Source organism: Sceloporus occidentalis, unplaced genomic scaffold (assembly GCF_023333645.1).
Source record: "Sceloporus occidentalis isolate IW3139 unplaced genomic scaffold, rSceOcc1.0.p SCAF_91, whole genome shotgun sequence".
Lineage (NCBI taxonomy): Eukaryota > Metazoa > Chordata > Lepidosauria > Squamata > Phrynosomatidae > Sceloporus > Sceloporus occidentalis.
In genome coordinates, this window is record NW_028317071.1 from 1,933,273 (window position 1) to 1,947,394 (window position 14,122).

The 14,122-nt window shown below is 48.4% G+C and overlaps 1 pseudogene across 1 annotated transcript in view; it reads right to left on the reverse strand.

Annotated features, from left to right (window-relative positions):
- LOC149284534 (microtubule-associated serine/threonine-protein kinase 3-like) overlaps nucleotides 1–14,122 on the reverse strand; it is a 37,412-nt pseudogene that overhangs the window by 14,396 nt on the left and 8,894 nt on the right. The window contains exons 7-22 of the transcript XR_016277836.1: nucleotides 13,044–13,119; nucleotides 11,481–11,690; nucleotides 10,519–10,620; nucleotides 9,971–10,103; nucleotides 9,691–9,744; nucleotides 9,000–9,096; nucleotides 8,335–8,543; nucleotides 7,898–8,123; nucleotides 6,331–6,530; nucleotides 5,702–5,803; nucleotides 5,463–5,585; nucleotides 4,882–4,976; nucleotides 4,449–4,603; nucleotides 3,895–4,139; nucleotides 2,706–2,912; nucleotides 1,722–1,938 (exon numbers count right to left, since the gene is read on the reverse strand). The product of XR_016277836.1 is annotated as a microtubule-associated serine/threonine-protein kinase 3-like (transcript). The remainder of the gene's footprint in view (nucleotides 1–1,721; nucleotides 1,939–2,705; nucleotides 2,913–3,894; nucleotides 4,140–4,448; nucleotides 4,604–4,881; nucleotides 4,977–5,462; nucleotides 5,586–5,701; nucleotides 5,804–6,330; nucleotides 6,531–7,897; nucleotides 8,124–8,334; nucleotides 8,544–8,999; nucleotides 9,097–9,690; nucleotides 9,745–9,970; nucleotides 10,104–10,518; nucleotides 10,621–11,480; nucleotides 11,691–13,043; nucleotides 13,120–14,122) is intronic.

Genomic DNA, 14,122 nt, shown 5'->3' on the forward strand with positions numbered 1-14,122 from the left:
CTCCCTGGACCCTCTGGATAGAAATAACTATAGGCCAGTCTCGTTGTTGCCATTCTTGAGCAAGGTGATCGAGAGGGCGGTCGCCAATCAACTACAGGCAGTCTTGGATGAAGCTGATTATCTGGACCCATTTCAAACCGGATTCAGGGCAGGATACGGAGTTGAGACGGCCTTGGTCGCCTTAGTCGATGATCTCCGTCTAGGCATCGACAGGGGAAGTGTGACCCTGCTGGTGCTCTTAGACCTCTCAGCGGCCTTCGATACCATCGACCATGGTATCCTTCTGGAACGCCTGAGAGAGTTAGGTATCGGAGGCACTGTTCTACAGTGGTTCCGGTCCTACCTTTCAGGCAGATTCCAGATGGTGGCGCTAGGAGACAGTTGCTCTTCTAAAAGAGCGCTAAAATTTGGTGTACCCCAGGGCGCAATATTGTCTCCTATGCTGTTTAACATTTACATGAAGCCGCTGGGAAAAATCATCCGGAGACATGGGGCAGGATGTTATCAGTACGCTGATGGCACCCAAATATATTTCTCTATGTCTCAAACTGATGCAGTGTCTATGGATGGCATCTCTCCTCTGAATGCCTGTCTTGGGGCGGTAATGGACTGGATGAGGGAAAACCGACTCAAGCTGAATCCAGGTAAGATGGAGGTACTTGTTATAGGAAACCCAAGCCCAGGTATGGAATTATGTCAGCCAGTTCTGGATGGGGTCACACTTCCCCTGAAAGACTCTGTCCGCAGCTTAGGGGTGCTCCTTGACTCGTCGCTTCACCTGACAGCTCAGGTAGATGCGACAGTCAGGAGCACTTGTTATCAGCTTCGGCTGATACGCCAGCTGCGCCCCTTCCTGGAGCAGGGAGACCTTGAAACAGTTGTACATGCGCTGGTCACCTCTCGATTGGACTTCTGTAATGCGCTGTATATGGGGCTACCCTTGTGCCAAGTTCAGAAACTTCAACTTGTACAAAATATGGCAGCCAGGTTAATTACAGGTACTCGTCGTACTGACCACATAACACCGGTTTTGAAATCCCTTCACTGGCTGCCAATTAGTTTCCGGGCAAAGTACAAGGTATTGGTGATTACCTTCAAAGCCCTACATGGCTTGGGTCCAGAATACTTAAGAGACCGCCTACTTCCATACTGTCCGTCCCGCACTCTAAGGTCCTCGGGGAAGAATCTACTTCAGCCAATAAAATCTAGGCTAACTTCAGTCACCCAGAGGGCCTTTTCCATCGCAGCTCCGAAGCTATGGAATGACCTGCCGAAGGAGATCCGTGACATTTCTACTCTTACAGCCTTTAAGAAGGCTCTTAAAACGGATCTCTTCCGGCAAGCCTTCCCTACCTAGTTCTACTCCCCATTTACTGTGACTCTGTCCACCAGTTCTTCTCTTAAATTTAATGAGAAGAATTAAATTAAAATTAATTAAAATAAAATCCTTGCCTCAAGAAGAAGAGCCCTCCCTCCATGACGTCATCATCAGACCTGGGAGGGAGTGAAAAAGAGAGGCCCAACTTCCATCAGGCCTAACTGTGAATGTACTCACTTCGCTCTCTGTAATTTTATTGTATTTTATTTATTTATTGTATTTTATTTTATTATCTTTATTTTTACTGTTGTAACCCGCCTGGATTCCTTGTGATTGGGCAGGCTATAAATAAATTATTATTATTATTATTATTATTATTATTATTATTATTATTATTATTATGTGATGGACAGTGTAGAAGTCGCTTTCGCCCATGTAGACACGGATGGCGCGGAGGGTGAAGCCGTACTTCTTGCCCGAGCTATGGATGACAATGGGGGGGCGGAGGGTGGTGCTGCCCAACAAGAACTCCTGGCTCGGGGAGGAATCCCGGGAGGAAGGGTTGGAAGAGAGAAACCGGGGGGAAATGGGGCTCATTAGGGCGCCCCCGGCAAAGTCGTCTACGATGGAAAAACAGAGGGCAAGTGTGGGTGTTGTGTTCTTGTGAGATGCAGTCCAATTGTTGTTGCACTATCCAAGTGCTTTACTAGCAGAATAAAACATCTGTTACTATTGCAATAATATAAAACACTAAAAGGCAACACTAAAATGCAGTGCAAGGCTCCTATAAAATCAATTGTCCAGGCATTTTATTCTGATGCAAAATGACCAGTTTTGCAAAGCAATCCTTTGAATTTCAAAGGTGCCTTTGCAAGATCCCTTTGCATATTCCTTGATGAGTGTCCTTCCCTTAGTTTTATTTTTGAATGGAACATACTTTTCGGCTGGGGGACTTATGATCAGGGATTCAAGGTGTAAAATCTCCTGGAATATTTTTAATGGAAATATTTTTATACCAGATAGATAGATATCTACAGATATCTACATTTATCCCCAGGTGTCCAGGCTGTTGTGCTACAATTGATCCTTTGTGATTGCCAAACTTTGGTCCTCCAGTTGTTTTGGACTTCAACTCCCAGAATCCCTTGCTGCTCCCAGCTTGTCCAGTAGTCAGGAATTCTGGGAGCTGAAGCCCAAAACCTCTGGAGGATGAAAGTCTGGGGACTGCAGATCTGGCTTGCACTCCAAGTCCAGGCAGGGTCTGCATTTTGGGCTCCTCCATCATCTTGGCCATGGAAACTCAGCTTGGAAGAGTCACACACTCCCCAGAAAACCCCATGATAGAGAAGAGGGGACAGTGGCTCCCCATCCAGCTTGCCCCACTAACCTGAGCTGATGATTAGCGAGAGGGCCAAGACGGAGGCTGATTTGGGCACATGCCCACCCGATGCCAGGCACTGCTGCTGTTTCCCAAGACCGTCCTTGGGGGTCCCCATCCGCCTCCCACTCTTGGGCTCCAAATGCCGTGGGATGGACTGTTTGGCACCAGTGCTGTTGCTCCGAAGACGGACACGGTTCAGGCTCGCTAAGTCATCTGGAAGGATAGAAGGAAGGAAGGAAGGAAGGAAGGAAGGAAGGAAGGAAGGAAGTAGGGAGACACTCTTAAGTCATCATGAACTCTGGGACAACCCTATAGGGTTGCGAAGCACTCCATGGCCATCTATGATGTGCAAAATATGACATGCCAAGACCAGAGCTTGGGATAATCTCCTCCTTTCCAGTTGGCATTGTGTATCCACGGATTCTTTACCCATGGGTTAAACCATTCACAGCTTGAAAATATGAAAAAAATAAAACAAATTCCCAAAGCAGATCTTGATTTTGCCATATTTCATAAGGGACACCATTTTGTTATGGCATTTTGTTTAATGGGACTTGAACATTCACGGCCAACTGGATTTGGCATCCACAGGGGGTGGGAGGGGGTGTCCTGGAACCAAACCTCAGTGGATATTAAGTGCAGTGATGATCAGGTTGTTGGAAACACTAGTCTAAGAAAGTAACTATTCTCCAATTCTGACTCGTGCCACACAACCCCCCCCCCCGGCAAATAAAGCTCCTGTCCCAATTTTGGAGGAGCAGTCTTCTGCCCACAGAACCCCTGGGGCTCCTAAACCCTCGCTGCCCAATTATTATATTTTTAATGTCTTCATCTATTTTATTTTCTCCAGGCCAGAAGTAATAAGCCAGCAAAGGGGGCTGCAAAGAGAGGGTGAAACAGGCTCTCGTTTGCAGACCAACAAGGTATTGCATGAAAAGGGAGCCACGGTTTGCAGACTTACAAGGTTTTGCATGGCTGTAAGTAGTTGTACTGGATAAACTGGTAAATGCCTGGCACCTGACCACAATGAGCTTCAGCTAGAGCCCTGCCTACTGCTGGTACGTGGCCCCAGAGACCCTTCCACAATTTCCTGGGCTGAAAAGGGTCCTTCACCTCTACTTTTGAGAAAGAGATTGAAGGCAGCAGGCAGAAATAGCTCTGGGGATCCCTGCCCCCTGCATGCGCACAGACATACCTGCCAGTGCCGAGGCCTTGCTGGGGGTTCTCAGGGGTGCAGTGGCTGTCTCAGGGTCCCCTACCACAAAGACGGGACGCTCCCGCTTGGTCGGAGTCCTGGAGGGGCTCTCGTCTTCAGAGGAGAAGGCAAACTTGGGCATGGCCTCTAGGCTGCAGGTACTGCTCAGGGCTGCAGGGCACCGATGGCCACATTCTTGGCGGAAGGAGTGGACCGTGGACCCACAGGAAGTCCATGCACGAAGCCTATGGGCAATGAAGGAAAGAAAAGGTTATTTATCACAGCCACTCATGAAAAAAGTTTTGGCTTTTGGAATATTTTGGATTTCAGAATGACAGGTAAAGGAAACTCAACTTGTAATAGTGGTTTGTCAGTCATTGCTAAGAAGTAATTTTTCATGAAGGATTAATTTCAGTTATTTTGTTTTTAAATCTCTTTTACACATGCACAGTTATTTTTCATGCTAGTTTTGATTTTTATAAATCCAGCATCGCCCTTGATGGCTGAAAGGGGTCCCCTAACTCTCTCCACCCCTTGCCCCGGTCTAGGCCTACCTAGTCTCGGTGGTTGGCCGGCGGCTCTTCTCCTCGTCTCCAAAGCTGCGATCCCAGCGGTCATCCTTGTCATCTCCTTGGCTCTAGTCCCCTGAGGAGGAGGAGGGGAAGCCGAGGGCCGGAGGGTTGGCCAGGTACTCAGAGCTGCTGTACACCTGGAGGCAGACAGCAAAAACCAGTCTGGTGTAAACAGAGGTGGGTGACCTCTGGAGACCCTTCTCTACTTTTCTATGATAGTTTTGCAAGCTCTGGCACCCTTCTGGGCCTGGATTATGCCCTCAGCAGGAAAGGAGATGATCCAAATGCCCCTGCCTCTACACGGAGGAAGAGACACCATAGTGTCTAGAAGCTTGGGCAGGACAATGGATGCCCCAGCCTGGCAGTGATGTGCCAGGCTAATCCACCTGGCCCCCAAATGCCCCCATGTGCCAACCTTGCTGAAGCGGTGGGAACAGGAGGAGAACTGCCGGATCTCCACACAGGTCTCCTCGTCTTCAGACCCCAGGTGTCGGTAGCGCTCTGGACGAGCTGGGCATGGATAGAGAGATGGGGTTTCTGGTGGGCACCATGCTTAAGCGTGGCACCTCAGCCCCCAATGCTACCCTCCTCTCCTTTTCTCAGCGACACCCCAGCAAGGTGTCAGGGTCAGGGTGAGGTGGTGCATGGACTGGTCATCCTCAGTGTTTCACGGGAACAGAGGACTCAGACTTGCCATGCCTCCATCCAGCATGCCAACCACTACACTACGTTGCACTAAATGACTCAATGAGGACTAGAACCTGGCACCCAGTCCTAACCCAGCACTCTAACCCAACCTGCTTAACCCTTGCAATAATGCTAATTATGCCAGGTGTTTGGCACGAAGGGCAAACACATCCTTTGTCTTCCGGATCACCCCTATGGGGCTGGCCAGGATCCAGGGTGCCCTATTCCTGGGTGGCATTGTGCAGCCCAAACTGCACAGGTGCGCACATGGGAACCCCCTCCCTCTGTCCCTTTGCAGAGGATCCTTACTGTCAAAATAGCTGGTGTCATCTTCAACTTCCAGCTGTGGAATGAATTCTGCCTTTTGGCGCAAGAGTCCAGTCCAGTCCAGGCTGCGGAAGAAGGGGTGCTGCTTCACCTCGTGGGCACCCCCTGGCAGACGAGAAGAAAAGGAATAGGTATGAGCCCCTTGCCCCATCTCAGGGTGGCTATTCCCCCCTCTGTTCATCCCGCATGCACCCCCACCACTACCCCCAATGTCACCCTACCTGTGCCCAGGCGCTCCAGTGGGCAGTGCCGCAGAAGCTGGGTGATCAAGTTCTGGGCATCCGATGAAAGAGCTTCGTCCCCCTCAGGCCAAATGATTTCATCTGAGAGGAAGGAAAGGAAAAAAACATGTACTTTTTGCAAGGTAGTATCGGTTCTCAAACTCATGGGTCTGCCAGGTGCTTTGGACTTCAACTCCCAGAAGCCAAAGCCAACTAGTATCAGAATATTAGCATATTATTTTTGTATTTTAGCATTTTATAGTATTGCATTTCATTGTTTGATGTTCTGCCTTTTGGGGGCCAGGTGAATCTCTCTAACGGCAGGACTGAGGGATTGCAATGGTCCCCAACCAGGGCAAGAAAAGGCTCCCTCTCTGCAACAGAGGGGGAACCCAATCTGTGCCCCTCACCACCATGCCCATGCCCCCCACATCCAGCATCTGGGTCAGGGGGTTCCTTTGTCCCTCAGTTGGGGGACTCCTCAAAGGCCCTTTGGTAAAGTTCAGCAATGCAGCCAGAAGGGAAAGCACACTGCCAGGTGACCATGGGGGGAAATGATGTAGACCCCAATTTCCTCAAACCACCCCCCATGCTTCCAACCTCTCCCCTCCCCCCAAAAAATGACATACCACTGATGACATGCCCAAAGAGCTCCTCCGGTGTGTCACCAAAAAAGGGGACACAGCCCACCAGGAACTCATAGAGGACGATGCCCATCGCCCACTAGTCCACTGGCTTGCCATAGCCTTGGATCAGGATCACCTCGGGGGCAATGTACTCCAGGGTCCCACAAACCTGGGGGGGGGGGGCAGAGAGGGAGGTATTAGGGCTTCCATCTACTCCTAGAAGGCCAAGAAATGGGGTGGGATGTGGGATAGCCAAGCCCTCCTCCTGCAACCATGATGCCCAGGGTGGCACCAGGATTGGGGCAGCCACGTGCAGAGGCTGGTCAGGGCGTTAGAGCTCGATATCCTAGGAGACCATCAGGTCCAGGGGTTAGGAAGCCTAGGCTCTGAGGCCGAATGTGGGTCTCCAAAGAGGCCCCATATTCTGCCCAACAGGTCACAACCCACATCGAAAGAGCATACTTTTAACAGTAAGGGCTGTTCGACAGTGGAACACACTCCTTCCTTGGAGTGTAGTGGAGTCTCCTTCTTTGGAGGTCTTTAAGCAGAAGCTGGATGGCCATCTGTCGGGGATGCTTTCATTTGGATTTCTTGCATGGCAGGGGGTTGGACTGAGCAATCCTTGCCAAATTTAGTGGTACTTACCCCTTGATAAACATGTACAGAACTGAAGCCTAAGCAGGCTGTCTAGTTTTAGAGTCTGTTTGAGTGTTGGGTTTTAGAGTTTAGTTTAACCTTGGGGAATTCCTTGTAATAGTTGTTTTCAATCTAAGGGACTGAGAGTTGGGGTGTATAAATTTGGGCCACAAGGCTGGTTAATTAAAAAGAAAGAAATCATTTTGGGGGACCAAATTTGCCTCAAATGTTTATACAATTAAAAAAGCACTGAGGAAGTGGATTAGCACTGATGTTGTCTTTGTCTGAATTGGTGTTACTCAAGCTGTCCAATAGGTGCCTTTGCAAACTATAGGGGATACCCCCCCCCCCCATAAACAGGCTCCTTCCAGGGCCAAAACAGGGAAGGGAAAAAGGCACATCATGCACACCCATGTGTCTCTTTCTCTGTTCTTAGAGATCCCAGCCAACCCTTCCCTTCCTCCACCACCACTCATACTTAGAATCATAGAATCATAGAATCGTAGAGTTGGAAGAGACCACTAGGGCCATCCAGTCCAACCCCCTGCCATGCAGGAAATCCAAATCAAAGCATCCCTGACAGATGGCCATCCAGCCTCTGTTTAAAGACCTCCAAGGAAGGAGACTCTATCACCTTCCGAGGAAGTGCATTCCACTGTCGAACAGCCCTTACTGTCAGGAAGTTCCTCCTAATGTTCAGGTGGAATCTCTTTTCCTGTAGCTTGCATCCATTGCTCCGGGTCCTGTTCTCTGGAGCAGCAGAAAACAAGCTTGCTCCCTCCTCAATATGACATCCTTTCAAATATTTAAACAGGGCTATCATATCACCTCTTAACCTTCTTTTCTCCAGGCTAAACATCCCCAGCTCCCTAAGTTGTTCCTCATAGGGCATGGTTTCCAGACCCTTCACCATTTTTGTCGCCCTCCTTTGGACACGCTCCAGTTTCTCAATGTCCTTTCTGAATTGTGGCGCCCAGAACTGGACACAATATTCTAGGTGGGGCCTGACCAAAGCAGAATACAGTCTGGCTTGAGGTCCCGGTGGACAATGCCATAGTTGTGGAGGTACTCCAGGGCCAGAACCGTCTCCGCAAAATACATCCGGGCCATGTCCACAGGCAACGGACCCATGTTTTTCAGCAGTGTCGCACAGTCACCACCTATGGAAGTCCAAAAAGCTCAATAGGGCAGGGATGGCTGAACAGCATGGCCAGATAGGCAGGAGCTCACTCAACTTTCCTGGCATTCCTTATCACCTACCAATCTGCCTCACAGAAAGTCTCCAGCCTAGAAATGGTTCCCATCTGTCCATCCATCCCTGCTCACCCATGTCACCTGCTCTGCGTACCTATGCTCTCACTGCTCCCTCACCTTCCATGTACTCCATGACTATGCAGAGGTGACGTCTGGTCTCAAATGAGCAGAACATGCTGACCAGAAAGGGGTTTTCAGCAAAAATGAGTATGTCGTGCTCCACAAAGACCTGCTGGATCTGGTTCCGCAGCACCAGGTTCTGCTAGTTGATCTTCTTGATGGCAAAGTGCTGGTGGGTCTCCTTGTGGCGCACCAAACAGACCGCCCTGCAAGGGAAGAAGCATGGCCTTTTGTCTCAGGATGGAGGGGTAAACCTCAAACCCCTCAACACTTGGCACACGGGGAGGTGGGAAATAACCATTTCCCCACAACATCCTCCAAAATACTGGTTTCCTTCCCAGTCGGGGGGCATTTGGGAAGTGTAGCCGCCAAAAGACAACTACTCCAACTTCTTTTAGACCCATTTAATCAATGGGGAGTCTTTAAGGTAACTGTTCTGCAAATCCCACTCATTTTCCTCTAGTGAGGCACAACAATTGGATTAAAGCTGTTTGGATTTACTGAGGGCAGTTTTGGTGAGTCTAGCTCCCAGAATCCTCAGTGGTAATGCCAGTTAGGGGACTGTGGGAGTTGTAATCCCAAAGATGTAACTTTTCCAATCTAGCCCTGAGAAGAATTTCTTCCAATCAGGTTTGCTCTCTGAGAGGAAAACCACAACTCACCCATAGGCGCCATTGCTGATCAACTTGATGGTTTCAAAATCACTCTCGCAGGGCTTCCTCCGAGAGACGGGGGTGCAAGACTGGTTGAAAGAGAAAGAGAAGGTTGCAATTTGTTTTTCCTAACATGGATTCTTTTTCCATGCTACTTTGCTGAAGGAGGGGTCGCCCTGCACTATAATTCTATTTATTTACTCCGTTTTAAAGTCCATTATATTAGAGCTCTGAAAGTGGCGCATCATCATAATAATCGTGCTAACACTTTCCCAAATCCCAACCTGCAAAAACAAATATTCAAAACACAGGACTCTTTTGGTTAATCCCAACTATAATGGGGCTTATTTGCATGTTGACTCACCGTTCAACCAGTGACTTTGTGGGTCGTTCCTCTTGCTGGGATTAGCCAAAAAAGTTGTAGCCAAAGTGAAACAAGGGAAAGGCCAAACTAAGCTGAAATCCCAGAGCACTCAGTTCGGAGTTTTCCCCAGAAAAGGAAAAGCAGGGAATAAATTCCACAGGGATGAGGAAAAAGCCAGCCAGAGGAGCTTGACTGAAACCCGTGTATGTTACTGGGATAACATGGTTCAACAGAATGGCACATCAAGGAACAAAACAGAGCCAAAATGGTTGGATAAGAAAGAAGGGATGTGTGGGGGGGAGGTCTTTTTCAGGAGGAGGGGATCTCACCTCATTTGCTGCTCAGACCCTGCAGGGGAGCCACAGTCCACCTGATCCAGCTGAACTATTTCTGCAGAGGAAAGAAAGCAAACAGCCGAAGGCCTAAGCTCCATGTAGCCATCAACCACCCCAAAAATCTGAGATGGAGTCGGGGAACAAGAAGGGCCTTCCCCTGCTCGTGGCCCCGAAGAGGCTTCCCCCTCTTTTCAGGGCTGGTCAAGAAGAGGACAACCTTTTTCTTGCCTTTGAGCCGCTCTGGGACCCTGGCCCTGGCCCAGGCAGGCTCCAATTCTCACCCTCCAGAGGGTCCTTGGCCAGCCCAAGTTGGCTGATGATGTAGCGTGGGATGTCAGTCTTGATCCCTTGGCCCACTTTGGCGTGACTCTCCGCTGCCTCCAAGAGGTGGTAAAACTCCTCCGGGTCAAACTCCTGCAGGGGATTGGAGGGGGAAGTGGGACAAAGCAAACACAGTAGCCTCAGCGCTGAGACCCTCCTCTTGAGGACAACGTATATCTATCAAGCTCAACCTGCTAGCAGGACTCACATCCTCCCCTTGGGTTGGGAAGAAAATGGGATGAGATGACATTACAGCCTGGAAAGACTCTTTTTTTGGACTACAACATCCACAGTCTCCTGCAATCACACAGCCCACCATCTCAAGCCAGGACTGGGCAATGAACATGTTGCATCCCCTGGTGGAGGTTGTGGGCTTAGCGGTGTCTCCTAAGGGGCAGGGGACAGGAGAGAATATCCCACTTTTCCAGGTTCCTGTCTGGGAATTTGGGGTCTACACAGCATCCCTCCCCCCAGCCCCACTGGCACTCGAATCTAGACCCATCCTCACCAGGCACTCCAGCAGCCGAGCAGGACGGGAAATGATGATTAGCAGCTTCCGGACAAGTTGCTCCACAAAATGTAGCTCCTCACTCTCTGAACGCTCCTGAGCCTGCAAAGTGAGAATTGAGATGGAGAAGGAAATGAGGGGCATTGCCAGGCAGAGATGAAGGGAGCAAAGAGATGGCAAAGTCACCCTTTCCAAAATAACTTGCACCAGTCGCTAAATGTCAGCCTTTGAAACTGATTTGTCATGGCCACCCAGTTACCACTTTATCAGAGCACATGACTGAGGAATCCCAGATTGTCTGTCTTGTTGCTCTTTGTGTATGTGTGTATTTCGTGTGTGTGTGTGTGTGTGTGTGTGTGTGTGGTAACAGCACCCCTTAGGGATGGCAAGACAAGGGGCAAAGTCTTTACAGCTTCCTGCCAAAAATGCCTCTTTAAAAAAATGGTGTGACTTTGCAAGAAAAGTTATGTGATTTTGGAAAAGTAACTTCTGCTGCACCCTTGGATTAGTCTACATATAAGTGCATTTTGCAAATTGCTGTGGATTTTGCACATTTGTAAAATTTAATTGCAACAGTCAATTGTCTTCCCTTTTCTGTGCAAATGTGTGCACCTCTATTCACCCTCCCTTCGCCAAATATGAGCATCCATCCAAATCTGTGTGAAGCAAACAGATGGCCACACATTCAGTTATACACATCCTCGTAGATATTCCAAGATACTCTGTTAAAAATGCAAAGCCTTTTCTGCAGAGTTTGTGGGGGTTTTAATCTCCCCAAAAGCTCAAACTCCTCCAAATCACATGTGGCCCGATCACATCTGAATCACATAGAATGAGGAGTATTTTAGCCATGCAGACAAGCTCCTTGTGTCCCGTCCCCCCTGAAACTTGAAGACCATCTGCTTAGAGGGATGGCACTGAAGAATGCAATGAGGGCATTCTGGGGGCAGAAGGGTACTCACGTCCCGCAGCATCTTCTCCTGCTTCTCCTGCAGCTCCATGAAGTAGTGGGAGGTGACCAGGGCCCCCTGGGACTTGGCCAGGCAATCGCGTGCCAACTCAATGATCTGGTGGTGAATGAAACCCAGGACGCCATCTGCCAGCGGGAGGGTGCTGCTGGGGCAGAAGGTGGCAATGGTTTCCGCCAGGCACTCCTCCATCTGGGCTGTGGCCTGCGGAAAGGATGGAAGCATGAGCATGGAGGATGGCACCCCCTGGGCACACAGGAATGCCCACTCAAGGTCTTCCTCCCCCCAAATCCCCACAGGGATGAGCAGCACCCACCTCCATGCCCACAAACCCCCTCCTAGTTGGGTTGTGCCCAGTTCTGCCACCCACAATTTAGGAATATATGCTCTGCCAGCAACCCCCTTTGCACTATCCAAGGGTGCGGGCACAAGGGGCTTAGACTTGCACAACTCATTATTTCTGTTTTAATGCCTATTTGTTCTTGTTTTAATTTCCCAGTGTCCACTAGCAAGTTGTGTATTGGTAATTTTCCAGTGTCCACTAGGTATGCCATCCAGGGGCATGGGCACAAGGGGCTTACTTTTGCACAACTCATTATTTCTGCTTTAAAACCTTGTTCTTCTTGTTTTAATTTTCCAGCATCCACTAGGTATGCCACCCAGGCGCATGGACACGAGGGGCTTACTCTTGAACAACTCATTATTTCTGCTTTAACGCCTTGTGATTCCTGTTATATTTTTCCAAGTTATGCTTATATATACTGAACTGCTTTATTCTCAGCTACCAGTTTTATTTTGTCTGATTTTTAAAATAACGCTTGGCCAGTTTTTTGTAACAGTGGATTATGGTTGCATTTTAAAAGTGTGCTGCCTTTGAAACGGACAGTAACTCTCCCCAAGGAACTGGGTGGTGAATTCATCAAACAATGAAATAAATGTGCATGCTGGGACAAAAAAATAAAATAAATGGCACTGACTTCTCGAAGGAGTGGACAGTTCTCTAGATATTGCCTTTTCTAGGGCAGTTAAAGAAGTAGAAGAATAAAAGGAAGCAAAGCCCCACATGCTGTGTGATAGTCCAAAAAAGTTAATATCTTAAAAAGCCCAATGCATTTTGGCCTTGTCCCCAATTGGTCTTCTTCAGGGGCTATTATAAAATAAATAAAAGTACATTTATTATAGTTGTGTTATTGGGACAACACATAAACCACCTCTAAAAACGTAATTTCTTTAAAATCAAATCATATCTATTATCCATTTAAAAAAGAAATCATGTTTTTAGAGGTGGTTTATGTGTTGTCCCAATACCACCAGTGTAATAAATTTGCTGAAGAAGGCCAATTGGTGACAAGGCTGAGCTGCGTTGGGTTTCTTCAGATGTTAAAGGTTTTGGACCATCAAGCGGGACTTTGTTTCCTTTTATTCTTCTACTGTGAATATGTGCTTTCCAGTTTTTTGTTCTGTTCCAGTTAAAGAAGCAGCAAAACAAGACAAGTTTGCCAAAAAAGAAACTTCCATCTAAACTTCCAAATTCCCCCAAATCACTTTGTTTCTCACCTTTGGGAACCGTTCCTTGTAGACATGATTCATCATCACAATCTCATTATCAAACGCCCCAGTCGTCCGGCCAGGGCTGCAGGGAGGAAGAGAGACGTAAGTTGGGGAGGCACAAAACCAGAGCTTGGAAAACTTACTCCTTTGTGCTGCGATTGAGAAGAAGCCTGAGAGGCGAGCTGATGCAGTCACCTTTAGATATCTGAAAGGGATTAAGCAAGATTTGGTCTTTTTCCTGCTCCAGACACAGGGATAAACCAATGGATTCAAATGGCAAAAAGAGAAAGCCCACTTAAATGTTAGGAAGAATTTCTTGTCTACAAGAGCTGTTTGATGGTGGAACAGACTGCCTTGGATGGAAATGGACTCTCCATCTTTGAAGTTCTTTAAAAAGAATATTGTGTACAGTTCTGGGCACCACAGTTTAAAAAGGATGTTGAGAAACTGGAGCCATGTGTCCAAAGGAGAGCGACTAAAATGGTGGAGGGTCTGAAAACCATGCCCTATGAGGAATGACTTAGGGAGCTGGGGATGTTTAGCCTGGAAAACAGAAGGTTAAGAGGTGATATGATAGCCCTGTTTAAATACTTGGAGGGAGCAAGCTTGTTTTCTGCTGCTCCGGAGAATAGGACCTGGAACAATGGATGCAAGCTCCAGGAAAAGAGATTCCAGCTCAACATTAAGAGGAACTTCCTGAGAGTAAGGGCTGTTCAACAGTGGAACACACTCCTTCCTCGGAGATTATGATGGAGTCTCCTTCTTTGGAGGTCTTTAAGCAGAGGCTGGATGGCCATCTGTTGGGAATACTTTGATTGAGATTTCCTCCATGGCAGATTGGGGTTGGACTGGATGGCCCTTGGTGTCTCTTCCAACTCTAGGATTCTATCTCCTGGTAATGATTTAGCTGTTCACTCCTGCAAAGCAGGGGGCTGGACTACATGACCCCTTTTTACACCTTCAAGCTTGTCACCTTCTCTGAGGGGAATTCTTGTTGCAGGAGGCAGGGAAGGATCATTATCTCTCCATTGCCTGAAATGACCTGACTTTCTCAGCAGCCACTTGGGCTGGGCTGGCACAGCAGC